At 41.9% G+C, this 25,666-nt stretch overlaps 1 long non-coding RNA gene across 1 annotated transcript in view; it reads left to right on the top strand.

The window, feature by feature from the left end:
- The window catches only part of LOC125689542 (uncharacterized), a 103,065-nt gene that overhangs the window by 65,211 nt on the left and 12,188 nt on the right, over positions 1–25,666 (top strand). Inside the window, exons 2-4 of the long non-coding RNA XR_007375329.1 lie at positions 5,024–5,120; positions 17,725–17,806; positions 20,473–20,636. This is a non-coding gene — a long non-coding RNA (uncharacterized LOC125689542). The remainder of the gene's footprint in view (positions 1–5,023; positions 5,121–17,724; positions 17,807–20,472; positions 20,637–25,666) is intronic.

The raw sequence follows: 25,666 nt of genomic DNA, 5'->3' as shown, positions 1-25,666 counted from the left end.
ACTTCTGCATGCCTGGCCAGGTTCTGCAGACCAAAGCCCTGGCTCAGCAACCTTCTAAGGCTGGTTACATTTCATGTCCAGCACACATGTAAGACTTAGGAAAAAACAGTGTAACGTGCTCTTGCCTTTCCTAGTCCAGCTCACAAAGGAGAAGTGAGCACAGGGACAGCAACCTTGATGCAGAGCAGGGATTGTTGGAGGCTCTCCTGACCACTTGCCTGCACAGCCTGGCACAGCTCAGCTTGAAAGGTGTACTGGTTTGCCTTGTTTGTGAGGACAATAGTCGAGACCCTGAACTTCAAGAGAGTAAACTTCAGGTTGTTTAAGGAATTGCTGAACAACATATCCTGTGAAGAATTTCTTAGAGACAAAGGAGTGGAACAAAATTAGTTATTCTTTAAGGATGCCTTTCTGAGAGCACAACAGCTCTCCATCTCTCTCAAAAAGAAAGTAGGAAAGGGAGGCAGTAAACCACACCACAAGGATCTGTTGTGTGGGCTGCAGTGTGTGCTTGCAGCCCAGAAGGCCAATGGTATCCTGGGTTTCATCAGAAGAGGGGTGTCCAACAGGGCGAGGGAGGGGATCGTCTTCCTATACTCTGCCCTCATGAGGCCCCATCTGGAGTACTGCATACAGGAAAGGTGTGGAACTTTTGGATAGGGTGCAAAGAAGGCCATGAAGATGCTTAGAGGGCTTGAACACCCCTCCTGTGAAGATAGGCTGAAGGAGCTGATGATTCTTGATGTCACTTCTAACCCAAACCATTCTATAATATGATTCTTTGAAATTATCTGATCTGAATAGCTAGACATTCTGACTGATGGCAAGTTAAACATGAGCAAGCAGTGCCCTAGCAGCCCAAAGGGCCAGGCACAGCACTGCCAGCGGGCAAGGGAAGGGATTGTCCCATCTGCTTTATGCGCCTTCTGACTTGGGATCATCTATGACTCTGTGACAGCAAGGTCCTTCATCATGCAAGGAGATGCTATCCTTTTAATAATCTGATTGAGGAAAACAGAGCAGGAAATTTGCTATGTTGCTTTCCTTCCTACCTTGCTAGGCTACCTACACTTATATTGCTTTTAACCTCTTGTTGCCCTTATCTGCACTGCCATTGCATATTTGAGCCCTCTGATCATTTCTGCCTCTCACAGGCTCAGTCCCCTTCCTCTCCCCTCACTTCAAGCATTTGCATGTGTCTGTCATTTTCTCTTTGAAATTACTTCTAAGCATTGTCTGCTTTTCTCAGATCACATCTTCCCAAGATAAAAACCGCTATAATAAAACCCCTTTTGACAGAGTCAGGCAGCAGCAACATTTGTTTTCCTTTTCCAGACTCCTGCCAGTTCTCCGATCTGAGCTGACACTGACTGAGTGTAGGTCAGCTTTGGTGGCTACTGCATGTCCCCCCCAGCCACTCGGTGGATGTGAAATCTGGCAGCCGAGGCAGCCTTTCAGCTACTTGGCCTACACATGTGCTGTGTAATTTGTTTGCTCTGTGAGCAGTAGGTTCTATCTTTATCTCTCCACTGAGCTTAACTCTCATTGCGTGCTCTTGGAAACGGTGCTGTCTCCAGGTGTACACTAGATGTCATTAACTGAAATAATTGTTATTTGACCCCATTTTGTGGAAGTGCAAAAATTCATGGAAGCCTTCCCAAGATGTCTGGGCTGTCATGGTAACAGATGGGAAGGATTTCATGTAACCAGCTAATTATGCAGTACAGGAGGTAAGCAGTGAGCAGTGCCGTACTGCATAACATGGCACAGTCCTGTGTTGCTGTGATGATGAGCGTCTGCAGTGAGTTGTAGTGGGGATGCTACAAGAGGGGGAACATAAGTGTAAAGGGAAAATGGAAAGTTAAAACCCAAGGAGTATGAATATTCACCTTCTGGGGAGGAAATACTATCAAATGCAACAAATTCTTGAGAAGAGCCTGCGCATTTGCAAATAGGAACCTGTGATAAGTCATGGTCCAAGGGTAGCTGAATGTTCTTCCCTGGCCTTTCCTTATGTTTCTTAATAACTAATGCAAAGATATATTCATCTCTAAAATAATCAGAAATAATCTTTTAAGTAACACTAAGTAAGGTAAAAATGGTTTGTATAGATTTAACCAGTCTTTTTCTTGTTTGCTGGTAGAAAACTCCCAGTTGACCTCTGCTTACATTTTCTATTTATTCCTGGGTATCCAAACTTCAATTAGCCTAACTAATGTTACACTGGTGTAATCTACTATGTTTTGCATGCTAAATTGATACTTATTATATATTGTGTCCCTATCTATAGCAAGGGGCTTGGAACTAGGTGTTGTTTAAGGTCCCTTCCTACACAAACCATTCTATGATTCTTATGCATTTCTCTCTCTGATGGCTACGTGATATCTAAGCCATCTGCATCTATCTGTTCAAAGAATCACACAAGAGTTGACATTGAAAGGCATGTCTGGAGGTCATCTGTTCCAATCCCTCTGCTCAAGCAGGTTACCTAAAAGAGGTTGTTCGTGACCATGTCCATAGAAGTTTTGAGTATCTCCAAGCAGGAAGATGTGCTCCCTCCTGACATGCTTGTCTTTCTTGCATGCTAAATACTATCCTTGGACCTACTAAAAGAGCTGCTCCTCTTAAGATCCTACTAAAAGGATGGCTCCATATCATTGAGCAACCAGAGCACTTTAGATATTATCACAACCTGTTTGAGATTCAGTTCTGCTTTAATGGGGTACTGAGCACTCTGACTTTTAAATAGAAAAGGGCATCACCCTTAGCTTTGTTGACACAACTATTCTGTCTCTTAAACCGGTAATATTACCAGGAAGGTACCAGCTGGGCTTAGCTGGTGAGCTGTGCTAGGAAATGAGATCCTTTTAGAGATCCTGTTGCTGTAGTGATTCAAAAGAATGGTGCTGTATTTGGGATGGATTTGCTATTCCCATAGAAATACAGCAGCTCATGGTAAAGCTAAAAGAAGTTGAGAGATGTGAAATAGAGAAAATGTAGTGAAATGACCTTTCATTATATACCAGCCATGAAAGTACTTTTGGAGCCTACTGCAATGGCAACAAAGTTCATTCTTCAAGTGGTGTGTTTGTGTAGGAACATTTGCTGCCTAAGGCTGATCCTCAGGATAAACCACTGGCATTACTGGAATTGGTGTGGAATTGCTACGTAGAGACTTCACCCACTCCTTTACCAATGTGTTGTTAGTTCAAATTAAGCCAATTAACTTAAACAGGAAAAAAATTTGAGGTAGATTCACTCAGATAGTATTTCAGAATGTTGATGAAAACTGAATGAAATAATAATAAAAGAAGCCTTAATTATTTTAGCTCCTAGAAATTAAACAGAATAAATCCTATGTTACAACATTTTCAGACTAGAAAATAGTAGACAATAAGAGCTATGGAATAGATAGCTCAGTAGGAGGGAGGCAAAGAATCATATTCCCAAGAAAACTTAAGTACTCTAAAATTACTTCTCTATTTATATAAATCAATGTATAATCTCAGTTTCATGATCTTGATACAAGTAGTTATCAATGGAGGAGTGTTATGACTGAATGCACTTTTTAGACCAGAGCCTGTGAGTGATGCTGCTGGATGAGGGGTACTTTTTGTTCCTACATCTGTCATGGTTCAGACCTAATAAGATCCATCCTGCCCAGGGCAGCCTTTAGGGAATGATGAGTAAAGCAGATGACCCCAGCTACGCACCCAGCATTAGGTGCTTTGATCCACAGCCAGGATTTGGCTATAACTCCAGCCCTGATATGGCAAAAGATGGAGCAGCAGGCTGTGTGGTGCAGTAGGCTGTGACAACAGCCCTTTCCCTGACCACCAAGCCCCTGTCAGCAGGTCTGCTGCAGCCTCCTCGTGCCCCACTGTAATCCTTCTGGTTTGCAGCGAGAAATGGAAACAAAAGCAACTTGGCTTGCTGGTGACTTTATTCTGGTTCAGCAAGTGCATACCTTTCTTCCAAGAGATTGCACCATGGGCACCCCAGCTGCCCCCATGGCAGTCCATGATTCTTGCACTTGTGTGGATTCTCTGATAGTGCAGGCCTGTGGTTGTCTTCTTGTGCCCTGCATCACCTTGCTGATCACCAGACGTTGAGTTTTGGCCTTGGAACTGTGTTCTGAATATGAGATGTTGGAACAGGACCTTGTTGCAAAGGGATTTTTTTTGTTGTTGTTTTCCTAACAACTTACTTTATTCAGTGCTCTGGCCAATTGGTTAGTCTATGGACTAAAATGGCTTTTGTTCCAGAGCTAAGACAATCACTGGATACTTAAAAATAACCTTATAGATACTGCAGTGATAATCTGATTTTAGAACATACGTCAACATACGTCTTTTTCTCTTTATCAAGAAAGATAGGTAAAAAAATATCTTGAGCGTAGCTCTCCATTCCAGCTGGCAGGAAGGATTCACTTATCTTGAACTGGAATTTCCAATAAATCTATATTTAGTAGCCTTCATAGTCTATCACTTGACGGAATTACTTTCCTCCGTGAATGTGCAATAAAGTCTGACAGTGATATATGTAAGAACATTAAATTTTCAATGGCCATGTTATGAACAAAGGTGATCTAACAAAAAATAATGTACTTTAAGGAGCAGACAGCAGGGCCCTGTTTCTGATCTCACTGACAAGGTTTAACGGTAGTAGACCTCACTTTACATTAGTGAAATCATTCATTTCTATGGATGTATGGGAGAGAAGGCCTTTCTTCTGCAGGCCAGCTTTCCTTCTCTTATACTTCCATACAAATGAATGATTTTTAATCATGTAGAGTGTATTATTTTTTTTTGTTGGATCACCTTTGTTCGTGTGGTCTAGTTCAGTGAGCCAGAGATAGAGATTCATTAATGAAAAAAGAGAACCAATTATGTATGTGACAGAGCCTGAAAGGACTATCATTATCCCACCTAGAAAAAAATATTCCCCTCAGCAAACGCTGATTTCCCTTATGCTGTTTCCCATTTATGCTTGGAAAGCTAAATCTGTGCTTTTTCTCAACTAGAGGAAAATCTTCATGCTGGTAGCTGAGCCTCCGTGGGTTCTTGATGGTTATTATCTACTCCTCCAATGTGGTTAAAGATCCAGCTCTATTTTTAGAGGTAAGAAAAAGATTTGCATTTGCTTGAGGATTATGGTTTAAAGTGATCAATGAGATCCTGTGTTTTATCATGACAGGGTGCTTTGCATATGCATTTTTATCTGTGCTTTACCTGGGAAAACAGTTGTTGCACAGTCCTTTGTTGTTTTTTTTTTCCCCCTTTTCTTTTAATTGTGCGTGTTTATAGGATTATTTTCTGGATAACCCTGTGCAGGAAGGTTTCTTGTATCCTAGGTGAAAGGCAATGCCTTTTTATCACTGTGCTAAAGCTGAAAGTCAGTTTGAGCCCTCCTGCGTGCCATTTTTTATTTATGGTATCATTACAGTTTGTTTCAGAAGACCAAACCCTCGGCAAAGCATTCAGGATACTTATCTAGCAAACACTGTCACTTACCTACAGCTGGAGTCCAATCTGATGCCTTAAATTTTAGCCTCACATAAAGATAATACTTTTAATCAGAAAAGTGAGACAAGATATAAGAGCTTGCTTGCACTATCTGTCAGCAGGGAGCTGGAGTGAAATCAGGACAAAGTCTAAGCTGTTGTTTCCAAAGATGCTTGCTTCTTGAGCTGTGAAGGCTTATTAACAGCAGGCTGAGATAAATGGGTTATCGTGTGGAAGGGGCAAGGTGAGCCTATGCCACGTTGGTTTGTGCTTGGCAGCTGCTGCACCAGTGCAAGGAGCTCCTTTGGAAATGTCAGACAGCAGGTCCTCAGCTACAGGGAGGTGAGCAACATGCCCTTTGCTGCATGGCAAATCATTGCTAGGGGTGCAAGCTGCAGAAGCATTGATGTGGTACAGATTGTATCTCTAGCTGTCCAGTCAGAGCTACAGGTCTGCTATGGAAGAGGCTGGAGATGATGGGCCAGCAACACTGGTGGGATTACCTATTCACTGCTGCAGGGAGGATGGGTAAAATCATTTTGCCTCTTCTTGGAAGCCATCAACTACTTTCTATAGAAAGCTCAGCTGAGTCTGACCATAGTTGTCTAACACAGCGCGCTGATTGCATTCTAGATGTAGCTAAAATTTCTAATGCGATATCCCTGGTTCACTTCCATTTCTTCTCTTCTACAAAGGATCAGATTAGAACAGATAGAAGTTGTAATTAAACTAATGCAGGAGCTGATTTACTCATATGAGAGTAAATTCCTGACTGGTGGAGATCAGGCTCTCTTGAGCTGTGATAATTTCTGTGTGGAGAAGAAACCATTTTTCTTGAAAATAAATAGCTGAATATTCAGCTGAAATCTCTGAAGTAGATGTAAATGTATAGTAATATTTATTAGCTCGATGAAATTCTACTGGAGTAAAAAATGTCATTACCGTCACCCTATAACTGAATGCATAGAGAAGTGCTGTTCTTACAGCACTTAAAAACAGCACTTAAAAGCAGCAGTGCTGTGGGACAGGATAAGGGTAATTTAAGCAGTTACAGATCTAAATCAGAAAGATTTCATTGATCTTAAAGCTTAGTTGTAGCTTTCTATAAAGTATAAATATTAATTGGCTTTGAATAAAAGACAAAAGGCATGTTATTCTTAAAACCCAGCTTGGGTTTAGGTGCGTGAATCTACTACTGCAATTCTCACTTAATGATTAAAATATATTTCTGAACCTCACTGCCTTTTTAGTATTATGGAGAAGTAGTATAAGTACTTATAACCTCGTTGAAGACACTCCATTTTTAAAACCGGGTGCATTCAATGTTCATACACTACTCAGCTGCAAGGAACTGGAGTTCTTATTTCAGCTAGAACACTGCGATGCACCTACAGCAACTACAGAATTCCCTGCATAAAGCAGTGTTAGGTCCAAATGAGACCTGCAAGCACTTTACATCGACTCTCAAAAACAGTATTTTGGGGAACATGCCCCTCTCACAGCAAGACTGGTAAAAGATGCCATCAGTTGAGCAGGAGGGAGCTGCACATAGAGCTGCTTAGAAGCACACCTTCTGGTCAAAACTTCAAGACAACATAGAGCCAAACCTGTCCTTGGGAGTATGCATGAGGCTGAGTTTGAACAGCAGTTATTTGACTCTGGGTCTTCATCTGCATGAGAAGCAGAAATTGAAGTGTAGTTGTGAAGACAGTGAGCAAAATTCATAGCATGCCTGGATGCTCTCACTCAGATGTTTTAAGTGGCTGTAGATCTCTAGTTTATGCCTCAGAGAATTAAATTATTGTGAATTAAAGACTCTGATGCACAAACTCAGGTGATTCTTAAGGGAAGATTTCCTTCCTCTATCTGGAGACTTCCAGCAGGGTCACAGCTTGACCTGCCTTCAGCCTCTCTGCAGCGCTGCACTTATTGCTCTGACTTATTAATTACTGGCACAATCAATTGTGGTTTGCATTAGCTCTTGAATCAATGAGCTGTGGCACTGGGAATTAGACCTTCCCAGTCCCTTGAGCTCTTGCTTTGATGATACAGATAAGCAGAGAGGGCATGCAGGTGGGACAGGCAGCATCCTCTGTCATACCAGCTAAATGTTGCAGGGCAGGACCCTGAAGCCATCTTAGCGTCTTCTTGCAGATGTGCATTGCCTTGTGGAATGGCCTCAATGTGCCCCAGTATGCCTGCCCTCCTGGGGTGAATAAGAGGGGGAGCATGGCAGAGTTTGTTCAGCATGGGATTCCCGTAGCAATAGTCAAGGGCACAGGGCTGCCCTGAGATAACTTTTTTCGAATTATTAGTGAAACTAAGCCCTATCCCTTTCCTGCAAAGTCTTCCTGTCATGGAGAATCCAATTTGCCTGTGATTAAGTATAAATGTTGTTTAAAACTGCACTGGTTTTCCACTCTCATTTTTCCCAGCCTCAGGTTCTAGCCATCTGCTCTTTGATGTATTTGACTGCCAGATAAGAGCGTGAATTCAGCTCAGGCTTTTTGAGCAGGTAGGAATTTTTTAGAACCTAACCAAATAATTCCTGCAACTTGACAGGATAGATATCTGAAGCATCTAGAATCAGTTGTTCTTAAATGTGTTATCATATTCCCTAATCATTCTCAGGGATATGCGTTGAATTTTTTTCTACCTTTCCAGAACCTTTTTGAGCGACAGACACAGTCTTCCCATTGCAGGTGGATAAGTTTCACGTACAGAGAAAATCTAAGCTCCCTACTTCCATCCATACTCTTTAATTATGTACCTAATGATTACATTTGTCCAGGGCTACAGTGCTGCTCCGAGAGCGCACACTGAACTGATTACCTGCAAATCTCTCCCGCTGAAGATAATGTTTGTTTACCTTAGACAGCCAAGGGAGGATTTATCCTGCTGCTACCTTGAAGTGCAAATACTCCATCTTGGTGGTTGTGCAAAAACATGCAGGATGCCATTCTCCCCACATGGAGAGCTGGACTCTTCAGCCCACATGGTACTTTGCAAGGACTTGCTCATGATTTACCATATGAAGACTGCGAGGCTGTTTTCATGCAAGCATGATGTGTCCCACAGTTTGTCTGTGGATAGGAGAAAGAGTTTAAATAGCCTGCCAGGTGCCAAGGGAACAGAGGGGGATACAGCACTGCATCAGGCACCTTTCTGGCATGATCTTTGTTATCAGGCCTAGCTGCACTTGTCAGTTTGCCTCTGCAGACCAAAATTGAGAATAGTTGACACTATATCCCTGAGGGCTGCTCAGAGCTAATCCCTGCAGCTCATCCCAAGGCTGTGCAGAACTGCCTGAGGAATACCCACCGGTGAAAGCAAAATAGCCAACATGAAGCATGTTTATTTCAGTGCAAGCCCTGGATTAACAGTGCTTGGGGGAGGGTGGAGCTATCCATCAGGGTATGTGTATTAGAAAACGAATATTTGGTCTTCCAGGCCTCTGTTGGTGCTGCAAGTTTGAATAACGATAAAGTGGGTTGCCCATAGCATGTGTTAGTGGAGTGAAAGCTGAATGCAATCCTTTACATCCTAGAGAAATGATGTTACTCATAGAATTGGAGGCATTTCATATGTGCTACCACAGTGGATTGCACAACCTGTGGTCACCAAAACCAGTGCTGTTAATAACTTTGATGTAATAGGTATATATCACTATGCTGTATGGACATACAGAAGAGCTTTCTTTGGAAGAGGAGATGACCTCTGGACTTCAGTATTATGTGATATAGGTAAGGGAGGAAAGCACATCTAAGAAAAGCTTTGGATGTGATTCTCCACACCACCACGTCTAACTGAGAGAGGGAATGTTTTACACCCCTAACATGTTGGCATTGCAGAGCTGCATGTGTCAACACACCAAAAGTAGCAGAGGAAGGCTGGAAGGTACATGAGTTGATTTGGGTCTATATCTCTAGCCCATCTTCTGGGGAGTTACCTCCTAAAATGACCCATAGGATTTAAAAATAGCATACAGTTGATGGCAAATTAGCAGACACTAACACAATAAGTTGCCCCAAATCATGTTGCCTAAACTCAAGGTTACAGTCATGCAAAGAGCTAAGGCACTGAGGGGTTTAAAGAAGAGCAATTCTTTAATAGTCTTTTTAAGAGCATGAGAAGCTTGGGCCATAAACAAGAGGAATTACACATTCCCATTTGTGAAAAGAAATTGGATATCATTAGTATTATTGAGAGTTGGTAGCAAGACAAAGATAGCCAGAGTGCCCAAATCATGGCTCATAGCCTCTGCAGGAAAATTAAATTGAATAGCTGGTGTGTATGTATTTTGGATGCTTGTAGCCTGGGAGGAGATGTCTGCAAGAAAGGTGCTGTCCCCTGAAGTGATTTATCTAAGAGCCTCTTACATGCTGAAGTTCACAGACCTCCATATGGATGGAGGCAGTAGGTTACCAACAGTGTCCCCTTATAATTTAAGTGAGATAAGTAGAGGGAATAAGCAGTTGCTAAAACTGCTTTCCCTTGAATTTCTAAAAATGTTAGGTAGTTTTCTAAGAACAAACAAAAAAAAAATATTAGATATTAGGAAAAAACAGTATTAGGTCTTGTTCTGTTACATAAGGCAACTTGATCACTGAGCAAGAAGGTAAATAGCACTGATGAAATGTGAATGATGAACCCCAAATGCATTTGCTGATCCTAACTGGAAGACAGACATGCTCAGCAATCTCTCTTACTTTCTCTCTGCTGTAAAAAGGGATAATTCTCAAAAGTCCAACTGATAATGAGAAATATTGAAACATCAGAGTACAGACGATAATAGAAAACTCTTCAAGAGAATTTATTAAATTTCAAGCCCCTGAAATTTGGTAATCAGGGAAATACAAGCTACAGACAGCTGCAGATTAGAAGTGAGAACAGCAATTATATGAGAAACTGGATATGTTTACATGTTCATGTTAACATAGAGTAAACGGGAATGTGACACTCTTAAATCTGACAGTAAATTTGGAAAGTAGATAAAAGAGGCTGAAGACAGTGCTGAACAGTGTAAACCTCCTTGTTTTAGTAGGAGGCCAGGGAAGGCCACAAAGATGATTAAGTGCCTGGAGCATCTCCTGGATGAGGAAAGTCTGAGTAACCTGGGTCTGTTCAGCCTGGGGAGAAGACTGAGGGGGGATCTGATAAATGTTTATAGATATCTAAAAGGAGGTAGTAGGTAAATGGATGAGGTCAGGCTCTTCTCAGCGGTGTGTAGCAAGGAGTAATGGCCTGAAATCTGAACATAGAAAGTTCCATGCAAACATGCAGAAGAACTTCTTTACAGCAAGGGTGATGGAGCACTAGAACAGAGTTGGCTAGGGAGCTTATGGATTCTCCTATGGAGATTATTCAAGGCCTGGGTGGAAGCCTATCTGTACAACCAATGGTAGAGTGTCCACTTCAGCAGGAGGTGGACTCGGTGAACTCTTCAGGTTCCTTCCAACCCCTGCAATTCTGTAACTCCTCAAATGTATGAGGAACAGATGACACCTTAGCCTTGGCACGTGGAAGGTCACAGTCAAAAATTATAGAATGATCAGTCTCAACACTAAAAAAAAGTAGAATTCTTCCCATAACAGCACTGTTGATAATTTAAAGATTTAGGTAAGGTGAACTTCTCAGAGAGTGATAAAATCTTTCATTAGACCTACTATCTCTGTGATCAATGCTATCAGTCTAATAAAAATAGCACCTATCCCCCAAAGTTTTGCCTCAGGACTGGTCAATGAAAGTTTTTTCCTATGGTCAAAAAGAAGCAGAATGATGGCTTTGTGTCTCAGCATGGTAACAAACAGTTTGTCTTCTGTTCTTAATTAGGGAGGATGTTAAATAACTATTCAAGTTAAGCACTTTTAAATCTCAGGACTCTGGCGCCTGCATCCAGAAGTATGGAAAGGATTGCCCGAGGAGATGTATGACCTGCTTGCACTGATTTCTAACAAGTCTTAGAGCATGAGGGCCGAGGAATGCCAGAGCTAATATTGTGCCACTATTTGATTGGGTAAATTGAATGACCCAGCAAATTATAGACCAATTAATCTCCTGGCTCTCTGGAGGATAAATCACATAAAAGGAAGGATCTGTAAGTAAGGAATTAGAATAATAACAGAAGTGTTGCTGTAGATTTATGAAACATCACTTTGCTCTGTTTAATAATGTCAACACCATATATTTTGATTTCTGCAAAACTATTGAGATCTACCATCTTAATGAAAAGATTAGCAGTCTGCAAATACCATGGTGGGCCCTTCTAGGTGGTTTGTATAGCAATTAAGCTGCTAAATTACAGAATGCAACTGTGAATGGAAAATTTGGTTCAGTAGAGGGTATACTTGTTGCATTCAATATTGTATTCAGCAGTGGTTTAGAAGTTTAGCAGCTACCAGTTTAGTGATATTTAGCAATTGTTCTTTGCTATAATGAATGGAAATAATAAAATTCTGTGAAGCTTATGATAGTGGGGAAAGTGGTAGAGTGATCAGTAATGTTGGAGGGAAGACTGTTGGGAGTGCATAACAGATGACCAAGGGATGAAGCACAGTGTGTCTCATTGACTGGTATGTAGCTTCCAGCACAATAAGGCTAAGTTCTGCCACGTTATGTGTCTTGTTTATGCAGTGCTGAGAAGTGGGCTATTAATTGTATATGTCTACTTACATTTTGGAAATAGCCAGCTTTGTAACACAGCATGAAACAAGGAGTAAGAACAGAGATGGGAGAGAGATTCAAAATGGACATAAATACATTAATGCACTTAAAAAGTAATAACAGTAATCACTCATGGAGGCACCTTATACAGGCTTCTGTTGGGGTCACTATGTCCCTTAAGCACACACCATGCTCAGTTACCTTTGCAGGAGACTTAGCTGCAGATGGTGTTGGGTGAAGTTTTTTGGTTTACCCGACGTGTTGCCTTCTATGGACTTTAAAGTATTGAAAGTCAGAGAAGTCACAGTGGGTTAAGCAAGCAGCAGCTTCAGGCCAAAGAGGTGAGTAAGCTCAGGAAACTCCTGGGACCCTGCAGGAAGGCTTGGGTCTAAGGGTAGTTGGGGGTGTCTGTACAGTGAAGGACTGGGCTCTTCCATCAAGCAGCTCATTATATTGCTGTTTATGCTGATAGAATCACATTATTTTTTTCTTCATGTACAGATTCTGTACAAATTTAGCTTTGCCATTATGGGCAAGTGGTTCTTATGAACACAAACATTCAGCTTGGAAATCTCAAACCACCTTTACAATCTCCATCCCCACATTTAAAGTCTCTGGATGGCACAAGCTGCTGAACTCCTGTCTGGCTTTTATGAAATCAAACCCTTAGGCAAAACTCATAAAGAAAGCAGATGGAAAAGAATGATTTTATTTTGAAGTGCTTTGTGTTTTGCGTTGTATTAAAATAGATTTTACTCCAATCTATTCCTATGCTTGCAAGCAGAATCTAAAAGGAGATAAATATGATGCAGATAGTGCAGTGACCCGATACATTTACTATTACCATATACTTGTAGAAGCCTAATGAAATAAGAATGTTTTCAATTCCATGTGAATAAATATGTATTTTAATAATAGCTAATGCCATTTTGTAAAGGGAAGCACACTGGGAGGGTTCTTTAAGAGAAGATTACATTCATTGCAAAGTCCTTTCCTAGAAAGTGACTGTAAAGAAATATGAACTTACAAAATACCATCCTTAACACTGGGAAGTCTCAGTTCCATTTTGTTCTTCCTCCCTTAGGAAAACTGAAAGGCATTATTAAGGCATATCAATCAATTGTGGTAACACCTTTATTGCCTAATATTACCACCATGTACATACTGATAACTTTTCTATGTATTGTTTACATTGTACATCTTGCCAGTGCCTGCTTTCTCTGTGTAAAATTTCTCATTAAAAAGTGCATGTCTTGAATAATACATGTGCACAAAGCACTTGGGTGATCCTTTGATACTGGCAAAATCTGGGAGGAATAGAAAGAGGGCCTCTTTTGCACAGTCATCATAACACTGTGATATTAGCCATACTCGGTACTCCTCCCTGACTTTGTCTTTAAATTGTGCAAGTTTCTTTCAGAAGGAACATGCCATTTATTTGTGAAAGAAAAATGTAAGTACAGATGTAACTAGATTTCTGAAATATGCTTCATCGCAGATCTGTTGTCAGACTGGTTTTGGACGGAGCTGTTTGGATCTGGGTTTCACTTCACCTTGCCACTGACCATAGTGTCACTGCTGTCTCAGCATCTCCTTCCTTAGCATCTGCTTCCTTAGCCCCCAATAGCATGTATTGTACCATAGTAAATGCTTCCGTGAGGGAAGGTAGGACTCTAAGGATGGTTGAGGACATTTCCAGTATTACAAGAAGTGAGGTTTTAGTTGGAAAAAAGTTCCCACATTTTCAAGCAACATACCATCAGAAGAAAAAGATATTCTTCTTTTCCTTGGAGTGCAGCTTTCATATCCTTTTATAAATAGTCCTGATAATGGTTATGGCATGAAGAAAAGTACAGAAGAAGAATGAAGAATGGAACTTGGAAAATCCCCTCTTCAGGCAATCAGTAGTAACAATTGACTGAGTGCAATAGTGACTACTTCTGGCTTGGCTACTACTTCTGAAACACTCAAATCATCTCACAGCGCACCTTTTTCTGGTTTGAAGTGAGAAGATTATATAAATGGGACCAGAATTAACCTGGTTTATCTCAGTACATGCAATGTAGTCTGCATTAGCATTTTAGAGCACAGCTGGAGTATGTTTTGATATCAATTTTCTTATCATTCCTCTTCACTGGAGTTTTTATTCCTCCCGTTGAGTAGTCTTGGATCCCATGAACTTTTTGGAGCATACTAAAGATGTGCACATAATGCGCTCTGTCTGTTAATGTGTTTGTCTCTATGGATCTCCATTGGATGGGGCCCCAGGTACCCTGGCCTTGTATTAGATATGGAAGTTGATGGCCCTTACTGCAGGTGGGGTTGGAGTTTGATAGTCCTTGAGGCCCCTTCCAACCCAAGCCATTCTATGATTCCATGGATCCAGGCTTGAAGTAAATAAATAGGAAGAGCTTCCTGCATGGGTATTGTAAACCACATAAAATATTATAGACCTCTGGTCTTCACATAGCGTTCTTTACTGCTCCAACTCTTCAAGAAACCTATGCTACTTGATAAGGTGAGCAGAGCCTCAGATTTTCTGCATGATTGCATCAAGTGACTTGAAGGATCTGTACCCTTATTTGCCACCTGTAGGACACCTGTAAGACAGATAAAGTGTTTAAAGTGTTCTTCTTTACACTGAGTTAGGCTCAGTTATCAGCATTAATGAACTCTTTTACCAAACTTTGGCCTTAGTTTGAGATTGTGTGTTTTTTTTTCTCCTCTCTCTGTTGTGAAGCAAAGGTGAATGATTTCTGCTTTTTATTTATTTATTTAATTTTATTTATTATTGTATGATTGTGGCTTGAAGTAATTAAATTTAGTAACTCCCCTCTATCGAGTAGCGAGAAATATTTTCCATCAAACTTAAAAGTCATGCAAAACTCACCTGGCTGCCGGTTCCCGACTGGCTCCAGCAGGGTTTGCTTTGAGATCTATTAGGCACTGGAAACCTTTGGTGGCAAATAATTTAGCTGCCCTGGAAAACACAAAACCTCACTGATTTGTTTTGTGATCATTAGTAGGAGTCACCTGGTGAATATTCTGGGTCTCCATTTGTCTGAAATAGGAGAAATAATCACAGTGCTGATCCCAGCCACGTATTTTTTATGGATCAGATTCTTTATTTCCTGGTGGTTATTTGCCCTCCAATGAGCTAAATGTAAAACACTACTTAGATCTGTAAACCAGAATTCCTCAACTTGCCTTTAGGAATGGACACGAGAGGGACACTTATCTGATGCAACCTGTGAGCCACAGTGCACCTGTTTCAATAAGGACAGGCTGGCCACTTCAGGTTCTAAAATAAAAGCAGTCATTTGATGTGTGACAATATTTAAAACACAGAAACAAGTCAGATTTTTCCTATATACCTCCAACCAAGCAGATGATAGAAAAGAACAAGATTTTTTCAAATCGATCGGGCTCAGATTAGTCAGGGGGGTCAGTGCTGGCAGGAGCTGGCTGGCTCTCACTGCAGTGTGCCACTTTGAGTGATTTTATTCTCATTCTTGAGGCAGTAGAACAGCTGGGGAGCCGTGAGCTATCCCTGAGGGGAATACAGTCCTCTAGCAACCTGAGAAGGGCCATGTCCATAACGAATGGAGAACTGGATTGTTTTACCTGGATCTATACCAAGATTTAGGCAATGAGTTGTGTAGTTTTGTTCTGTTTTGGAGTTAGGCTTGACCTCATGGTCTGGCCACGTTGCCAGCGTTATCCTCCATACATTCAGCTGATAAATCACATCTATCATGAAAGCTTCAGTAGCAGAGGACATGAGGTAGGATGTCCTTTATTTTCAAGACTTCATTGCTTTTACAAAATAAATGTCAAAGGAAGAAAGTGTTAAAGAGTAAAGCATATATGCTAGGAGCATATGAAAAAAAGCATCCTTTATTGTGCAGATTTTCCTTTGTTCATTATTTCATGAAACTGAGGCAGTTCTATTGGAATAAGTCTCTGATCTACTGTGGGAAAGGTAGGAAACTACATTCATTTTGTTTTGCATTTCCCTATTGTCCAAAAAAAATTAGTTTCTTCCTCATGCGTGCTCAATAACTTTACTTCAGAGAAATAGGTACTTTCCAGGGCAAAGCTCCTGCTTACAATCTGCTTTTTCTAGAAATAACTCCAATTCTCTAGGAAGCAGCCAGCCCATACGGAGCCCATTCTTCCTTGGACACTGACTTTTCCCTTCTGTGGCAATATCTGACTGTTGCTGGCAACCTGGTCATGTTTTTTTCTTGTGCTTCATTGTTGTAGACTTGGTATATTTGGAATGTTCAATGGTACATTCTCCTACTGGATGTTGAAGAGCACTAAAGAGTTGTACAGTTTGCTTTGCAGTGTATCTGCCTTTTGGAACATGTCATTGCAGTTAATCTAGCACTGTGGTGGGTGTTTGGGGTTCATGCTGAGCAGAATGCTTGCATGCATCTCATCCGTGTGTTGATTTCATACAAATACGGCAACCTTTCCAATAACAGCTCCAGAAACAGAATTTGAAGTTTTATTTTGTGAAGGTTTTGCTGTTGTTCTCATTTTCAGACCATTCTCAATTTTTTTTTTCCAAAGCATCTCTTTTTGCCATTATAATTCATAAACAGAAATGAGTATTCTAGGCTAATGTATGACACCTAAATTCTGGATATTTTACTAGATAACAGTGCTGTAGCAAATGATTTAGATGTTTTGCCTTTAATATTTTTCCAAAATTAAAAGTTATTTTCTTCTTAAAGATTTAATACCATTTGTTCAATGTAATCACCAGACAGTGATTTGATATCATTAAATCAATCAAAAGTAGATCTTCATTGAGCACCGTAAGTGCTGCCCTTCTAAACTACCTGCATTTAATGGGACATCAATTTTTGTCCAAAGCTATATGGAAAATGCTTTATTCTTGATCCTCCCCCAGGCAACTCTGAGGATGTTCTTCCCAAGAAGGATGTTAAGCTGTAGAACATTTTGTAGGAGAAACTGAGAACCTCAGAGAATCAGCTCTCATACAAGAGTTGTTCCCTAAATACAGCAGAGCAAATTGGATTTTTATTGATATAATTTGTCCCATGAATGGAAAAATGTGGAAATGTGTGACAAAATACTGGAAGTAGACTGTAAATTTTTACCAATGCAGAAAGAGATCAATCCTGAAGTTAAAAAAAGTGCATCTATTATAGGGCTGGAAACAAATTTATGTTTCTATATTCTTTTTTTCCTATGTGAAATACTTATTTGGGAAGGAGGAGAGAGAGCAACAAAGTGACGTATTTGCAGCAGGAGGTGACAGGAAAGATATCAAGATGAATGTCTGCCTTTTTGCTGCAAGCAAATCTTCTCTGCCAGACTCCTGCAAGGGTTCACTTGTGCAGCATTGTCTTAAACTTTTCACCTGGCATTAAATGTATCCTAACTGTTGTCAGCATCATCAGCACAGAGAGCAGAAATGAAATCTGAGGATCTTTCACATAGCATGGGAGAAACTACTACCTTGGTTGTGGTTGGTGATCTGGCCCGGACTGATTATAGTTCCTGTTTTCTGTGTGCCTTTCAGATGCTGTTGACATACCTCGTGGTCTTTGGCTCTTCTTAGGCTCCCAGGAGACATTTGGCACCTTAGGGCTTTAACATCTCAGGTGAGATACAACATTTCCATCATGCTGAACTCTTATGGGTGTTTCTGTCACTGCTTCAGGGGCAGCAGAAGAAATGGGGAACCACAAACCCCCATCCTCTCCTCTCCCCAGGGTGTTATGTCCCACAGACAGGGAGAAGAAGAACAACACAAGCAAGGTCACCAACACAGTAGTGGAAGGATCTGGCCTTGTCTATGCCCACCTGCCTGCACCCTTGCATTTTTGTCTTGTTTTTCGAGATAACCTCTCTGTGCTGTCCTTAAAGGAGGAGTGTTTCTCAGTACAGGCATGATGTAATGCTGCTTTTTATACTGCAGGAAGAGAAGGGGCTCTACAGTCTGCACTTCAATAACATCCGTGCTGTTAAATAACTCCCTCTGCAGCTGTGTGTGGGAGTGTTCTGCCATACCATTCTCGGAGGCACTTATTTTTCAGACAGAGCAGCTCCAGGGAGGAGGGCTAACCACGGGGATGACCTTGGGCTGGGGAAGGAGCCAAAGGCAGCACTGTGCCTAAGGCAGTATGCCTCCTCCCTGGGGGCTGGTCCAGGTGAAACTGCCTCCATTTATGGCTCTTCTGGGCTGAAAACTGCATCAGAGAGAAGCTTTATCCCTTGCACCCTGCGTCCACTTCTTTAGGGAGTTTTGGACTTTGCTGGAGGGTGAAGGAGGAGGGGGGTCCTTTCCATGATGATATGAGTGCATGAGATGTGGGCTGAAAATCTCTTTTTCCCTCTGGGCAATAGGCAGGGCTCACAAGGCAGAATTTCCCTTGGTGCTCGGCAACTTGAAACACTTTGATTGCTGTCACTGGCAAGTTTCCCATAGGTGAAGACACAGGTGGGCTGTCCATGCACCTTGATGATTCCAGGAATGCAGATATGCCCTTTGAAGTACTACTGCTTCACCTCTTCAGGGATCCCCATTGTACACCTCTGCTGTTCATGTAGAGATTGTCTCAAAAGCCTGATGCAGCCTTGGGGCATGCCCATCACTTTTACTCCAGCTGTCCTGGTCATCATAAAAACTTATATTCCCATTGGCAAAAAGTCTGGTTTTAAAAGTTTTCAGGCACTCAGAAACTGCAGTCAGTTCCTGCTGCACAGGCTTCTCTGATCCTCCAACAGGAAAGCCTATTTTATTGTCTCAAAACAAGCCCAGAATTCATTAGTATTTGTATTTTTTGCTAGTGTAAAATGACTGCCATGAATGCACATCACAATGAATTCCTCTGAGATGAGGTGACCTGAGCCTGCTCCAGGGATGTTCAGGAGGTATAGTGAGGAGTGAGTGCTCCTGGTGCAGAGGAAGAGGGTAACAATTCCTTCAGCTTTGTCATAGCAACAGAAAGGGTTAAGCAAGCTGTCCAGAAGAAAGCTTGTTGGGTGTGAGAAGGGCGAAGGGAATACTTACTGCTGATTTCAGAGCCTCTCCAAGAAGTGAACGTGATGTCCATTCCTGGAAGATGCAGGGGCTGAGTCTAGAAAGCATAGTGATCAAGTTATAAATAATGCTGAAACGTATGACAGAAACTGCTACTGAACTGCAGCAGTAACTGATGCCACCACATTCATATTCTAAGCACTGGATGCAGTAGGAATCCAGGACAGCTGCTTGCTATTTGAAGAGGAAAGGGAAGCTTCTGAATTATTGATACAGATGAGTTGAGCTTGGATTTTCTATGCAAATATAAATTAATACAATTAAGAGAATAGCCAGGAAACCACAATGAAAGGCTTACAAATACAAAAATAGCAGGTGGTCACAAAACAGTGGTGCTGGGTGAGACAGGTGTCTTGCACAAGGCCACCCTTCCTCCTGCCCACCAAGCCCTGCTGACAGCTGCAGGAGGCAGCAGGGACAGCCAGGGCACGCAGGTCCTTTGTGGGGCATGGAGCATTGAGGGAGGTGTACATTGCCTATCCAGCCTGACTTTATTATCAGAGATTGACTAGCAGTGTTTTATGTTTGTTTTCTTTCCTTCAACTTTAAGCGCAACAGGTCTTTAACGTGCTATTGTTCTTGTTATCTGATAAATGCCATCTGATGTCACGTAAGTAATGTGATGATCTGTTCTTAGAATTGCTAGCATCACTTATTACCTTTCTCCTTCACAGCAGACCATCTCAAACTATCTAAACCTGGTTCTTATGAACGGTGACTTCTTTGTCTGCAAAAGTTCACCCCCAGTCAGGACATGGATGTTTTCGGGCTTCTCCATCTGTGCCTTCTGATTTTCTCAAACAAATTGTCTCAACTTTCAGTTTCTTCCTTACCCTAGGAAACAGAGCCCAATCCAAGTCCCCCAAGACCCCCAAACATTGTGTGTTTGAGCAACATAGCTATTCCCATCCAAGAGCTGTGCTCCTTGTCTGTGCTTGCAGACACAGAACAGAAAAGAGAATGGGAAAGGAAACCACAGTGTTTGCGTGTGCTCGGGGAGGGGGGAGAGAAGCATGTGTGTAGAGGGGAGGGAAAGAACACCGCAGCATTTCCTTTGATGAAGTTCTCTCTGAAGTAAATGAGAACTGTCAGCATCCATTTCACAGTGATGTTCAGGATTACAAAGGATGTTTTGAAGGAAAAAAGACACAAAAAAAATCAAAGGAAAAAATAGATATTCTTGGTTTCTAAATAGAGTTTTCTTGCAGTATTTTCCTATTTCAGGCACCACTCGCAACTCCGTAACTGCTGTCTGCTACAGGCAGGGACAAGTGCAGAAGCAAGAGAGAGAGGTAACAGCATCAGTTCAAAGAGATGCAAAAAGGTAGGAAATGACACAAGCAGAAGAGCGCTCAACTTGCTGGACTCACGCCTGGTTATCACTCAAGGTGAGTAGTTGATACTGTTTAAGCACTGCCATATTTCTATGTCTTGTTAGTTAATAAGTAGCACAAAGAATGCAGTGCCAAAGCACAAGCTGCTAAACATGTTTATTTCCCCAGGTTCCCTCTTGCTCCCTTGCTTATCATATACATTTGCATCAAACCTGCTGGGAAATATTGCAGTCAAATGAAGGAGGCTCTGTGAGGCGGATGGGAGGGCAGACTATGCAGGATGCAGTCAGCCCTCTTCCAAGCTGCTCCTACCACCTCTTTTCTTTCCATGCCTGCACAGTCAGTGGGACAACATCTGCTCAATTCTTTCCTATGCTTTTCTCTGTAAATTACTCATACAGCGTATGATCAAAAACAATTTTCCAAAACTATTGAGGACCCGATCTCATTTTGCTGTGTCTAACATGCTGCCTGGGGAAAGCATGCATTGCATATACAGTAAGTTTGTCAGGATGTGCAGCTCTGAGGACTGAAGGAGTGGCTCAAGTCTGTTTGCAGACACAGCTGTGTTTGCTGATATGGACTTCATTGCCAAGGGAGCAAAAAGGAGTGGGACTTCAGCATGACTGCTGCCACACGTGACAGGGCTGCTTGTTCCAGACAGACTTGTTGGTGTTTGGAGGGATTTTATAGCATCATAGAATCGCAGAATGGCTTGAGTTGGATGGGACCTCAAAGGTCATCAAGCGTCAATCCCCTCTCCACAGGCAGGGCCACCAACCTCAATATCGAATACGAGACCAGGCTGCCCAGGGTCCCATCCAAACTCACCTTGAACATCTCCAGGGTTGGGGCACCCACAACCTCTCTGGGCAGCCTGTTCCAGCACATTACTACTCTTTTGGTAAAGAACTTCCCCCGATGTCCAACCTTAATCTTTCTTCCTTTAACGCAAAACCATTTCCCCTTGTCTTGCTATTATCTACCCTTTGGTTAAGAATGGATCATTTTCATGACCAGTGAAATGAAAGATGAAGACAAAGCTTGGAAGGAGATACTGAGACAGTGAGAGACTTGTGGTAAAAGTGGTGCTTGATGATTAAACAACTTTTTTGTGTGTGTTCATGTGTGTGTACAAGGAAATTCAACTGTAATTTGGTAGAAGATCTCAGTAGGGTTTGCTTATAGGTAAGGATACTTCAAGGCAAGACGGGATGTGGCTCTGGGCAGCCTGGTCTATGATACAAAGAAATCCTTTTTCAGAAGCAATGATCAACCCAACTGGTTGGCTGTTGGGAGGACAGCAGCTTCTGTGGTCTTCAGCCGCAGTCTGCAGAGGAGAGGGTGCTTGTTTGAAAAAGCTTAGACCTGCAGTACCATCCCTTTGCTTAGGCTTTCTTCTTTCTGTTATTTTCCATGCAGTTGGAGTAGAGAGGAGCTCAGGTGCTCCTGTGGCTTGGGTGTCTCCTTCCTGCGCCTCCTAGTCAAAATTACTTGCAAACAAATGTGTGATAGGAATGGCTAGGAGTGGTGGTGGAGGATGTGAGCAATTTTTCATAGACGAAAGGCAAACGTTACCTTCTTGATGTTCAATTTGCTGCAGTGCAGAGGGCTGGCACAGAACTTACACATCATGTCAGCCCTGCTTAAAGGTCATTTATTGTGGAAATGGCTCTTGCGCTGTTACTCTGAACAGGAATGAATATTAGTCTCAGTGCAGACCATTGCTTGCAGGACACCCAGCTTAGAAAAATTAGACATTGTGTTTTTATGAGCCTCTTCAGTGCAATTCTTTTCACTGCCTCATAAGAATTATTTGTGTAGTCTTATTTTAAGTGAGAGAAATTTCATTTTCCCCATCTCCGCCTCCCTCCTTCCTCAATATCATTTCTTCATTTTGCTGACATTCTAAAAGGGAAAAAGCCTTTGAAACCCTCCCAGGACTCTCTCCTCTTACTGCAGTCATCTTCTTGCTGCAGAGCACAGGACGTGGAAGATTTTGTCCCAATGCCATCTTGGATTCTGGGTGCAGCCTTAAGATTATGACAATTGTTCTGCTTCTGATATATGACAGAAGCTCCTCTTGAGTGCTTTGACACATCTTTTTTTCCTCAATGCTCTTTGTCTGTCTGTCTATCTGTCCCATTTTTTGTTGTTCTCGCTCTGCCAGTGGCAAGTCTCCAGGTTCACCTACTGGAAGCTGTGCTATCCTTGTGGCCTTTTGGGTTATGAGGAGAAATCGTGAAGATAACAAGGAAGATTCTGGGGATGTCCTTTGCATAAATATTACATAATATAGGGCAGATTATCATTTTATCTCATGCTAAACCATAACCAATTCCCTCAGACAGCTTACTGAGAATAAAGGGGTGATGAAGTTTTGTCTTCAAAAGATGTGTCCACATCCCTGAGTGCTTTACGTAGGTATTACTGGTTTTTTAGGGTTCTCTGAAGATCTCTGCCTACTTACATAAGTATGTAGTTATGTAGTAATTGCCTACACACAACGGTTAACTGCAGGTTTGCAAGATTTAGGAAAGTGTAGAGGCTGCAGTAATACTGTGAACAGAGGAAGCATGTGTTGTGCAAACAGCCTTAGCTCACTCACAGCCTGAAGTATCATCACCAGTGCCTGCTAGGCAAGAGGATACCAGGTAGAGCACTGGTGTTGTCTGTTACCCAGTGAAAACATGCTATGGGTTCTTTAATTACAAAGAAAATAACTAAATATCCAATTAAGCTATGACTCACATGGGAACCATGGCAGAAGAAAAACAAGATATTTCTCAATGAATTAGTCCTAAAGAGAGAGTTAGCCAAAGGATTCCTGGAGAGTGATTTTCAAGAAATAAAGTTAGACCTATCTATTTGCCTCGTTAGTTACATGATTAACTGTTAGCCCTTTGTGGTCAGAGGTGTGTGCTGGTTTCACACAAGATGTTCCACAGTGCTAAACGAAGCCAGTGCTGACAGCATGAGATCTGGGACACAACTTAGCAATGGTGAAAACTGCCCTGTGATGCTATGTGATGTGTGCAGCAGGAATATCCAAAGGAAAAAATGTTTCACCTACAGCAACAAGTAGAGCTCTGCCAAATTGTAAGTATTTAATTTAGAATTTGGCAGCCCTTCTGTTGCTCTTTGAAGTCTTCGAGTAATTATGAGGCTGTTGTGAACACAGGTTGCCTGCTTTCTCTCCAGTTTCACTTAACTTTTGAATTACTTTTCTCCTGGATAAAAGCAGATCTCTTCTGCTTGCATGGCTGAACACTGCAGCAAGACTAGGACCTACAGTCAGGGCAGTCAGAAATCATTTCTGAAGAGCCAAGAGTGATGACCCTTGTCTAATTGGAACAGGTGCACAAGCAACAGTGGAACTAAGTCCAAAACACTGCTGAGCTGGTGCCTTCAGGAATTGCATGCTGAAGCACCTGCATTGAAGCTGAGTGATAGTCGTGGTGGTGTTGAATGGAAGAACATTCTGTAGACAGAGCATTTCCAAGAGGTAAACAACATCTTTAGGTGAAAAAAGTAAAATACCAATGCCTTGGATGTTTTTTTTAGTGACTTATGAGTGTTGTAACTCCAGTGTAAACACGTGAAAAGATAATGCTGTCCCTGGAAGGAAGGAAAACTGATGCTAAAAGTGGTGGGTGTGAGTAGAAGCAGTTTTTGAAGGGAGAGAATGCGTAGTCCTGGTGAAAGGCAGTGTTGGGTAATAGGAGAAACTGGAGCCGTTGGATGTAAAACAAATCTTGGTTAAGTCAATATGGCAAAAAATGCAGTGCCGTGGAGATATGGCCTCAATACCTGTGGGAAAGACATCTAGCTCAACTCAATTTTTGCCAAGTTTAGGCAAGTTGCCTCTGCTGAGGAATATAGGATGCTAGTGCAGGTAATATACATACGCTTTTTAGTACCTGTGCCAACTTGTAATTTTGGTACTTTATTATGCAATAGGACATGTGTAGAGACAGCAAGGTAGAGTGAATCCTGTTTTAATGCCAATTTTGGTCCAGGAAATTTAAAAAAGAGAGAGGAAAAAGAAAGGCTTTGGGCCTTCCCTTGAAGTGGCATCAGGCAGAGTTGGGGGAATGTGGAGGCCCACTGAAAGCTGCCCTAGTTTGGCTTTACTTTTCTAATTTTTGATTTCCCCACTTTCTCTGGCTTTTCACTAGGGAATGCCTCCTGCTGCCAAGACATCTGTGGCATGAGGGAAAGAAAACTCTGAATCACCTGTGTAAAAATCAGGTTTTTTTTTTCCCCCAACAAAGTCCAGGGAATCTGCAGCAGGCGGGGAGGGGAGTCTGTGTTTCACCCTGATTTATTGATGTCGGCTGCCTCAAACAGAGTCTCCTTCAAAGCAGAACATTTGAAGCTTGGGCAAGGGTTAGTTATCCTCACAGCAATCACTCAAAAAATAGCTAAAATAGCAAAGAGAAACTGGAAAGCAACATAAAAAGACAAGTTCACTCTGTACAGAGTGAACAATGAGCAGACTTTTGAACTTCTCGCTGCTGATTTCTGAAGCAATACTTCTGAGGAGCAGGTATTCTGCTAATAGAGGATGGCAGGTAAAAGCAGAGCATTGCTGGGCACAGGCAGCATGAAGCACTTATCCTGGGAAGAACCAAGATGGGGAAAAGCTGAGGCAGATGTTCAGGACCACATGCCTGCCCATGCAGCTTGGGCAAGCAAAGAAGCAGCTCAAAGAATTAATCAGACCTTTGTAACTCACAAGAAGTACACTGAATTGCAATGCAAAGGAGACTGGTAACGGTGCTGTCTGTAGCCTGTATGGCACCTAATGCAACTGCTCTCCTTTTCACAGAGTCAGCATATACAAAATATTCATTGTATATTACACTGCTGTGGTAAACCCCATGATACCTAGTGTACAGGGATGTGCCATCTTTTTCCTCTGAGCACTGAGTGACTCGTGATCTTTACATAAAGCCTGAGCCTGGGGTATGGCTGTGTCATGTGCTGTTTGATAAGAGTTTGACCTGATCTGCAGAGGGTCTGCTGAGGTGACCTGAGAAGCATGTGTAAGTCAGAACTCCAGAAAGACTGTGCTACTATGG

The sequence above is a fragment of the Lagopus muta genome, chromosome 2, assembly GCF_023343835.1.
Source record: "Lagopus muta isolate bLagMut1 chromosome 2, bLagMut1 primary, whole genome shotgun sequence".
Taxonomy (NCBI): Eukaryota; Metazoa; Chordata; class Aves; order Galliformes; family Phasianidae; genus Lagopus; species Lagopus muta.
This window is presented reverse-complemented; position numbering and strand designations above follow the sequence as displayed.